The following is a 10,725-nucleotide window of genomic DNA, read 5'->3' on the forward strand; positions in this document are numbered from 1 at the left end:
TCTGTGAAGGGCCTATCTTTTACCTTCATTTTCTACCTTATATAAGAGTCATGGTGATCTTCACCTTTCCTTTTTATATTTTATCTTTTGGCAAGCACAACATGTTGGAAGGATCCTGGTATATATGGCTAATTGGATGTGAGTTTTCATGAACTATTATTGTTGACATTACCCTTGAGGTAAAACGCTGGCAGGCAAAACTATAAGCCCCTATCTTTCTCTGTGTCCGATTAAAATTCCATACCCATAAGTATTGCGTGAGTGTTAGCAATTGTGAAAGACTATATGATAGTTGAGTATGTGGACTTGATGAAAAGCTCTTATTTTGACTCTTTCCTATGTTATGATAAATTGCAATTGCTCCAATGACTGAGATTATAGTTTGTTAGTTTTCAACGAAGTTTATGATTCATACTTGAAATTGTGATTGAATTATTACTCTAGCATAAGAAATCATATGACAATAATTATATAAGTTGTTGTTCTAAGAATGATCATGATGCCCTCATGTCCGTATTTTATTTTTATCGACACCTCTATCTCTAAACATGTGGACATATTTTTCGATTTCGGCTTTCGCTTGAGGACAAGCGAGGTCTAAGCTTGGTGGAGTTGATACGTCCATTTTGCATCATGCTTTTATATTGATATTTATTACATTATGGGCTGTTATTACACATTATGTCACAATACTTATGCCTATTCTCTCTTATTTTACAAGGTTCAGATAAAGAGGGAGAATGCCGGCAGCTGGAATTCTGGGCTGGAAAAGGAGCAAATGTTAGAGACCTATTCTGCATAGCTCCAAAAGTCCTGAAACTTCACGGAAGTCAATTTTAGAATATATAATAAATATTGAGCGCAAGAACTTCACCAGGGGGGCCACACCCTGCCCACGAGGGTGGGGGGCGCGCCCTACCCCCTGGGTGCGCCCCCTACCTTGTGGGCCCCCTGGTGGCCATCTTCTGCTATATGGAGTCTTTCGATGAGAAACAAATCATAAGCCATCTTCCTTGACGAGACTCCGCTGCCACGAGGCGGAACCTTGGCGGAACCAACCTAGGGCTCTGGCGGAGCTGTTCTGCCGGGGAAACTTCCCTACAGGAGGGGGAAATCATCGCCATCATCATCACCAACGCTCCTCTCATCGGGAGAGGGCAATCTCCATCAATATCTTCACCAGCACCATCTCCTCTCAAAACCGTAGTTCATCTCTTGTATCCAGTTCTTGTCTCCAAGCCTGGGATTGGTACCTGTGGGTTGCTAGTAGTGTTAATTACTCCTTGTAGTTGATGCTAGTTGGTTTATTTGGTGGAAGATCACATGTTCAGATCCTATATGCATATTAATACCCTTCTGATTAAGAACATGAATATGCTTTGTGAGTAGTTACGTTTGTTCCTGAGGACATGGGAGAAGTCTTGCTATTAGTAGTCATGTGAATTTGGTATTCGTTCGATATTTTGATGAGATGTATGTTGTCTCTCCTCTAGTGGTGTTATGTGAACGTCGACTACATGACACTTCACCATTATTTGGGCCTAGAGGAAGGATTTGGGAAGTAATACGTCGATGATGGGTTGCTAGAGTGACAGAAGCTTAAACCCTAGTTTATGCGTTGCTTCGTAAGGGGCTGATTTGGATCCATATGTTTCATGCTATGGTTAGGTTTACCTTAATACTTTTGTTGTAGTTGAGGATGCTTGCAATAGAGGTTAATCATAAGTGGGATGCTTGTCCAAGTAACGACAGTACCCAAGCACCAGTCCACCCACATGCCAAATTATCAAAGTACCGAACGTGAATCATATGAACGTGATGAAAACTAGCTTGACGATATTCCCATGTGTCCTCGGGAGCGCTTTACATCATATAAGAGTTGTCCAGGCTTGTCCTTTGCTACAAAAAGGATTGGGCCACCTTGCTGCACTTTATTTACTTTTGTTACTTGTTGCTCGTTACAAATTATCCTATCACAAAACTATCTGTTACCTATTATTTCAGTGCTTGCAGAGAATACCTTGCTGAAAACCGCTTATCATTTCCTTCTGCTCCTCATTGGGTTCGACACTCTTACTTATAGAAAGGACTATGATAGATCCCCTATACTTGTGGGTCATCATTACCATCCGCCTTAGACGCACAGTTCGGGACCCCCTACCCGAGATCCGCCGGTTTTGACACCGACATTGGTGCTTTCATTGGGAGTTCCACTGTGTCGTCACCATAAGGCTTGATGGCTCCGTCGATCATCGGCAACGATGCGGTCCAGGGTGAGGTTTTTCTCCCCGGACATATCTTTGTATTCGGCGGCTTCGTACTGCGGGCCAACTCGCTTGGCCATCTGGAGAAGATCGATAGCTACGCCCCTGGCCATCAGGCCAGGTTTGGAAGCTTGAACTATACTGCAGACATCCGCGGAGACTTGTTCTTCGAGGGATTCGAGCCCATGTCAGGTGTGCCGCATAGTCGCGACGAGCATGACTTAGCTCTGCCGCCGGACGGTGTTCGGGAGATCATACATGTGGCTACTCCGGCCCTCGATCCGGAGGAGATCATACCGTCCGAGGACGACTGGATGGACCCCGCCACAGAGGCTGCACATCCAGCAGCGATAGAGCCGAATACTGACTCCACCTCCTATGAGACCTGTGTTGCCGGACCCTTGGATTCGTCCCCGGCCACATGCTCTGAACCGCCTGCGTCCGTGCCTATCGAATCTAATCGGGCACCGATCATGGAGTTTACCTCCGTGGATATCTTTCAGCACTCACCCTTGGGCGACGTGCTAAATTCATTGAGGTCTCTCTCTCCTTATCAGGAGACCCTCGGCCGAACTATGTCCGGCTTGAGTGGGAACCGGACGACGAAAAAATTCATTCCCCACCCACCACCCACTTAATAGCCACTGTCGACGACCTAACCGACATGCTTGATTTCGACTCCGAAGACATCGACGGTATGGACGACGATGCACGAGAGGAACAGGAACCACCGCCCACAGGGCGCTGGACAGCCACTTCATCACACGATATATACATGGTGGATACACCCAAAGAAAACAATGATGAGGAACGGAAGGATACAGTCGAGGATAATTCCCTCGAGAAGCAACCAAAGCGACGACGTAGGTGCCGCTCCAAACCCCGCCTCGGCAAAAATAGCGATAATAGCGCAAGAAATAATAATACCTCGGTCGACTCCAAAGCAAACGACGACCACATGGACCCAACGACAGAGCAGGATGAACCAGCGAACGATGAACATAGCACGGAGCCGCTGTCCGATCACGGTGATGCCGAGGTAAAGCTCATCAACCTGTCTCCGGAGAGGAAAACAGTCCGGATGATGATGCACACATCATCCTTGAAAGGAACTTGGAGCAAGAGGACCTCCATAGAAGGCTTATCGCCACCACGAGGAGTCTGAAGAAGCAGAAGCAAAGGCTTAAGGCCGCGCAAAATACACTCAACAGTAGATGGAACAAAGTACTCGACACTGAAGAAAAGTACGGGGGCAGCCGCCACACAAAGAGCTATCCAAAGTGCAAGCTGCTGCCCGAATTCGATGACGAGGCCTTAGAACCTATAAAGCCGAAAAATAAAACGGCCGATCAGCCGGATTGACCACCCCGTGGCCGCGATAGGGCGGCTAACGATGTCGCACATAAGTCGGCACACGATTTACGTGAGGACTTGCACCAAAAAGCTGGTATGACCAGGTCCATCTATGGATCTAGGAAGCGCGCTCTGACGCAGAATCAAAACCGAACACTACAACCGTCAGAATGCCATGACACATCCAAATACAGAGGTGCCGCGCACCCCCTATGCTTCACCGATGAGGTTCTGGATCACAAATTCCCAGAAGGATTCAAACCCGTGAACATAGAGGCATACGACGGAACGACATACCCTGGGGTCTGGATTGAGGACTTTATCCTTCATATCCACATGGCTCGCGGAGATGATCTCCACGCCATTAAATACTTACCCCTCAAGTTGAAAGGACCAGCTAGGCACTGGCTGAAGAGCCTCCCCGAGAACTCAAATGGAAGTTGGGAAGAGCTTGAAGATGCTTTTCGGGCTAATTTTCAAGGGACCTATGTCCGACCTCCGAATGCAGATGATTTAAGTCACATAATTCAACAGTCCGGAGAGTCAGCCCAAAAGCTTTGGAACATATTCCTCACTAAGAAGAACCAAATTGTCGACTTCCCGGACGCCGAAGCCTTAGCGGCTTCCAAACACAGTGTCCGGGACGAATGGCTTGCCTGACACCTCGGCCAGGAAAAACCGAGGACAATGGCAGCCTTAACAAGCCTTATGACCCGCTTTTGCACGGGCGAGGATAGTTGGCTGGCCCGTAGCGGCACCAGCGACCCAGGCACATTCGAAGTCAGGGATGGCAATGGAAAACCACGACGCAATAAAGCAAGCATCGAAACAAGGAAGACATCCCAGACAACACGGCGGTAAACGCCGCATTCAGGAGCTCTCAACCCGGTCAATGGAAAAGCCATTTAAAGGTAGCAGAGATGGACCATCTAGCCTAAACAAGATTCTAGACAAATTATGTCAGATTCATGGCACCTCTGACAAACCCGCAAATCAGACCAACAGAGAATGCTGGGTCTTCATGCAGGCCGACAAGCTAAACACTGAACACATGGGGAGGGAGACACCAGGCGAAGACGAGGATGAGCCTCGCCAGCCGAACACTAGGGGATAGAAAAAATTCCCACCGGAGGTCAAAACAATGAACATGATTCACGTAACAAAGAGGAGGAGCAAACGCACACTCCAAGACGTACGCGCCGTGGAGCCCTCTACCCCCAAGTTCAAACCTTGGTTAGCCTACCCGATCACTTTTGATCGCAGGGATCACCCGACTAATATCCAACACGGAGGATTGGCTGCCTTGGTACTAGAGCCAATAATTGACGGATACCATCTCACCCAAGTCCTTATGGACGGCGGTAGTAGTATTAATCTAGTATATCAGGACATAGTCCGCAAAATGGGGATAGACCCGACAAGAATCAGCCAAAGCAATACTACCTTTAAAGGAATAATACCAGGCTCAGAGGCCCGCTGCACGGGCTCTCTAGTACTAGAGGTTGTATTCGGTTCTCCCGACAACTTCCGAAGTGAAAAGTTAATCTTTGACATCGCTCCATTCCGAAGTGGCTATCAAGCACTACTCGGAAGAACGGCCTTCGCTCATTACGCACTACTCGGAAGAACGACATCATCATAGTTAGCGGAAACACAGAACGTTCCTTATGTGCGTAAGAACGTGTGGCAGCTTTAGCAGCCGAACACTGAACACCCTCTCCAACCAGAATAAATGATAGGTCGTCAAGACCGCGAACACGGCTAGACGAGTCTGGCGCACAACTAGCTGCAACATCTCAGATAAACCCAAGACTGGTGTCAAAACCGGCGGATCTCGGGTAGGGGGTCCCGAACTGTGCGTCTAGGCGGATGGTAACAGGAGATGGGGGACACGATGTTTTTACCCAGGTTCGGGCCCTCTCGATGGAGGTAAAACCCTACTCCTGCTTGATTGATCTTGATGGTATGAGTATTACAAGAGTTGATCTACCACGAGATCGAAGAGGCTAAACCCTAGAAGCTAGCCTATGGTATGATTGTTGTTGTTGGTCCTATGGACTAAACCCTCCGGTTTATATAGACACCGGAGGGGGCTAGGGTTACACAGAGTCGGTTACAAGAAAGGAGATCTACATATCCGTATTGCCAAGCTTGCCTTCCACGCCAAGGAGAGTCCCATCCGGACACGGGACGAAGTGTTCAATCTTGTATCTTCATAGTCCAACAGTCCGGCCAAAGGATATAATCTGGCTACCTGGATACACCCTAATCCAGGACACCCTCAGTAGCCCCTGAACCAGGCTTCAATGACGATGAGTCCGGCGCGCAGATTGTCTTCGGCATTGCAAGGCGGGTTCCTCCTCCGAATACTTCATAGAAGATTTTGAGCATGAGGATCGTGTCCGGCTATGCAAAACAAGTTCCACATACAACCGTAGAGAGAATAATATTTTCACAAATCTAATCTGCCAAAGCATTCCGCAGTGTGACATCACACCACAGCCAGGTCACCATTCAAATCATTTTTCACAACCAACCTCAGCGTGTTTCGCGAGGCGGTTTCCATGGCATGTCTTGTCGAAGCAGAGACCGTGTCCCCTTATTATGGGATTCCCATCAATACGGACGTGGGTAACCCAACCGCACCATCAATTATGACGCTTGGGGGATAAGCGAGTTTTACCAGGCTGGTGGGGGCGCATAGTTTCGTCCGCCCTTATAAAGGGATAAGGGTTCACCTTTTTCTACCCACGCCTTCTTCCTCCTTGCTCATCCATTCTCGCGCACTCGAGCTCCAGCGCCCAAGTCGACATCCTTCTCCTCAACCCTCTCCAAACATGTCCAGAGTGGGAGGCAAGTGGATGGTCTCTTCCGTTACAGAGGGAGACATCAGAAAGCTGCGCGGCGCCGGATACTTAGCCGCGAATATTGCTCATCGGCTGCCAGCCGCGGGACAGATCGTCCCTACCCAGGAACCTTACGAAAGGGTGGTTTTCCTCACCCACTTCGTCCGCGGACTAGGGTTTCCCCTCCATCCATTCGTCTGCGGCCTTATGTTCTATTATGGGCTGGACTTCCATGATCTAGCTCCAAATTTCATCCTCAACATCTCGGCGTTCATCGTCGTGTGCGAGGCTTTCCTCCGCGTCCGGCCCCACTTCGGCCTGTGGCTGAAGACCTTCAATGTCAAACCGAAGGTAGGTGGCCAATAAGCGGAATGCGGCAGAGCCATGGTGGGCAAAATGCCCAATGTTACATGGCTCGAGGGCTCCTTCATGGATACCATAAAGCGGTGGCAATCGGGGTGGTTCTACATCACCGAGCCACGCGACACCAACTGGGTGGCGGCCCCCGAGTTTCGATCCGGAATCCCCACGCGGCTCACTTCCTGGAAGGAGAAGGGCCTGTCCTGGGGCTCATCACTGGAGCTGGACGGACTCCAGAAGTGTATCCGGAACATGATAGGCAAGAAACTCAAGCTTGTCAACATAGTCCAGGTCATGCTCTTCTGCCGGATCCTCCCGTGTCAACGACAGGCTTTCAACTTATGGGAGTTCTTCTCGTCCTAGCACCAGACTCTACGTGAGCTCTTCGACACGATGCATAAGGACGTCTGGAAGGTGTTGTTCAAGGGCGCCGAGGTCCCCCCTCCCTTACCGAGGACCGCGGGCTAAGCGCGACGCGCCCTGCGAATCCGGTAAGTTCTGTACACCTTGTAGGGTATTTATTTTCCATAGTTTAACCATGTGCGGGGTCTGAGCTCCCATGCCTTTGATAGGACTGGGTGGAGACATCGGAGTAGATTGACTATCCGGCCCCTCTGCCCGAAGACCCTACAGACGCTCTCCTGATGGAGATGCGGACTCCGGCTCCTTATGAGGTGCCGGAGAAGAAGATCAAGAAGAAGGCCACGGAAACCCGAAAGAGTTCCCGGTGCCAGGTGGTATCGGACTCATCGTCTGATAACTCCGAGACGCACTCCTCCCATGAAAACGAGGAGGAGGAAGATGACGGTTCTCCTCCTCCAGCCGGGGGAGACAAGAAAGGAAGGCCGCCCCAACCGGGGAGGCCGGAGGGTCCAAGAAGGGAAGGACTCTCCTTCCGGACTGTTCCACCACCGCCGCCAACAACGAAGATGAGTGGTTACTCAGGGCCAAGCCCCTGGCGAAGTCGTAAGTATTCGTATACCAGAGTAACTCATAGCATACTTTTATTGCACTGCTTCTCCTAACGTCGAATATGATCATGCAGTCCGCCCCGAGCCCGCATCGACGTATCCTCGTCGGACGGTTCCTTGGACTCGTCGGACATGAATAGAGAGTCACTTCCAACTGCCTCCTCTCCTCGCCCTATGGACAATGTCGAGGTATTGTCTCAAGGGGCACCGAACTGAGGGGAGATAGTCCTGGAGGCGCCTCAAGGCGACCTTCCGGACTCCAGGCGCAAAGGGAGCAAGACTCCCAAGGGCTCCAAGTTCGGCCCTTAGCCGAACACCGTGCCGAAACCTCCAGTAGTTCCGGACTCCGGCAGGCAGCCCCCTGCCAAGAGGGGCAAGCCGCCCGTGCCAGTGACCTCTGTCTATCTAGAGGCACCGGACAACCTGCTGGGAGCGCTTCGCGGCGCTTCCATCGACGAAGAGCACCGCACTATTATGAGTGCGGTTATCAAGAAGGTTCAGTCTGCCAAGAGCAGATTGACAGAAGCCTGTGCCAGCCTTCTAACAGGCTTTGAGGTAAGTATTTAAAATATAGAAAATATTACCGCATAGACAGTAGCCCCTGATGCTCAGTTTGGTGTTCACAAAGAAAAGCCAAATAGAGGATCAAATAATATCTGCAGGAGTCTAATACAAGTATGTCTATATGCGTATGCAGGCTTCGCTGCTGACCTCTGCCGCACTGACTGCGGAGGTCGCCACGCTGAAGCAGAACCTCGAGCGGTCCAAGAAAGAACTCGGCCTTGCCAAGAGGCAGCTCGAGGAGAACAAAGGTAAGTAATACCTTGTCTATATATATATATAAAAGATGTGGTTGCAAAATGATAGGATCACCATGGATGTGCCAGGGGCCACGACAGAAGTGGCGACCCTGAAGCGAGCATTGTCCGAGGCCGAAAACAAAGCGGCTGAGGAGCGCACTGAGCGGGAGAAACAAGAGGCACGGGTGGGCGAGGTGCAGCAAGAGCTCCAGGCTCTCGTGAAGAAGCACGAGACTTTGGAGCTTGACTCGAAGACGTGAGAGTCCGAGCTTGCCGCGGCCCTCGAAAGCACAAAGCATGCCAAGGCTGAAGCCCAAAAGGCCCTCCAGGAAATTGAGGCGATGAGGAAGATAGCAGCGGGTAAGGCATTCATTATGCAAAGCAAGCATGTGAAAGTAAATTACTTGTTACTTAACCGAGTCCGGAGCTCTCCAGGAGCATTCATAGATTTGCCCCACAACGTGTCGAATGCCGCAAAGTACTACCAAGCCGAGGAGGGAAGCTCGATGGAGAAGTTGTTCTGGTCTCAGTATACTGGGACCGAACACCCGATGCCTGTGAGCGACCAGCTGAAGCAACTGGTCGAGCTGCACAAGGCGGCCGAACAGGCCATGTGGGGCCTTATAGTCCGGATGTGGCCTGGTGACTCCCTTCCCAACAGCTACTTCGGCCTAGTGAGGCGGCTTGTGGATGCCTGCCCACGGCTGGAAGTCATAAAGCGGTCCATTTGCATCGAAGGTGCACGCCGGGCTTTTGCCCGTGCGAAGGTGCACTAGGCTAAGATGGACGCCGAGAAGCTGGTGAAGGAGGGGCCGCCACAGGGCAAGGAGCATCGCCACCCTGAAATGTATTATGAGGGTGTCCTGAAGGGTGCCCGTCTTGTGGCGGACGAGTGTGCGAAGGATGTAATTTTTGAATGAACTTGCTCGTGTGATCTTGTATTATGAAAACTTGTTCATGTGCGCTATGCAACGCTTGTTTGAATTTAAAATATTACCTTCTGTGCGGCTTTTTATCAAATCTGAGAGATGGCCAGTCGTCGTCTTCTGCCCCCATGCCACGAGTGCTGGGGTGTTCATGATAAATTTGAGCACTCTTTTTCCCATTGTTGGGTCCTTGGGGGGAGGTGCTCAGCACAACAAACAAGGCAATCGGATTATAATGCTTTATCACTCTCACTTAGCCATAGAAGTCTACAATTTTAAATTTTGGCGAAGCCCCTAGTATTCGGAAGGCCGAATTCAGGGCGCTATACACGCCTAAGACGGACAAAGCTGACTCCTCGCCTAAGCGACATAAGTCTTTAGGGACTCGAGACCTCTCGAACAGCGAACAGCTCTCGCCTTATCATGACAGTCAGTTTTAGCTTTCTCTACTGAGGTGCTTGCCCAGATGAACCGGGGCACAATCGCAGAAGTTCTCCCAGTGCTACCTTAGCCGATATAGCGGAACATAAGGTACCAAAATATGGGAGCCGGGCAAACCCAACTATTGACCCAAGACATGATTCGGAGTTGATGCATATAATGCTATAAGTTCGGGGTGCTGCACTGTCGAAAGTGTTCAGACTTCTCACGCTGTATTATGGGGTACGCTTAAGCTCCTGGCATATTGGCCGTACCAGAGTGTACGGGTGCTGAATGTCATGAATGAACATATATATAAAAAAGAATAGAGAATGCGGTAGTAGTCTAGTGCTATGCATTGTTTATTCAAAAAGGTGCATCAAAGCAGAATGATACAAGTAGTGCGATAAGCAAAAAGTAGGACTATTTGACATGTCCCCTCCAAGGGCAAGCTGAGGAATGGTATTAAAAGCAGGTATTTCACTCGTTATCAGAGACCACCTGGGAGTTCCATGGTGCGACGTAGCTTTCTTCCTCCTTGGTTGTTGTATCGTGTGTCCAGCAATCGTACTGCAGGACGGGGTTTCCAGAGAGTAAAGTCCTGAATGAGAGAAAAAACAACAAAGCGGGAAGCCCCTAGTGCGGTTGATCCGCGTTTTGGGGCATGCCGTAGTCGTGCCCCCCCACTTATGCCCATGGTATTTTCAATGCGTAATTATGTACGCGTGGCACGGATGTCACTGTTTGGCTGGGACTGGGGTGGGGGCCGCATTGCTATGCGAGCT

This window comes from Triticum aestivum, chromosome 5A (genome assembly GCF_018294505.1).
Source record: "Triticum aestivum cultivar Chinese Spring chromosome 5A, IWGSC CS RefSeq v2.1, whole genome shotgun sequence".
NCBI classification, from domain to species: Eukaryota; Viridiplantae; Streptophyta; class Magnoliopsida; order Poales; family Poaceae; genus Triticum; species Triticum aestivum.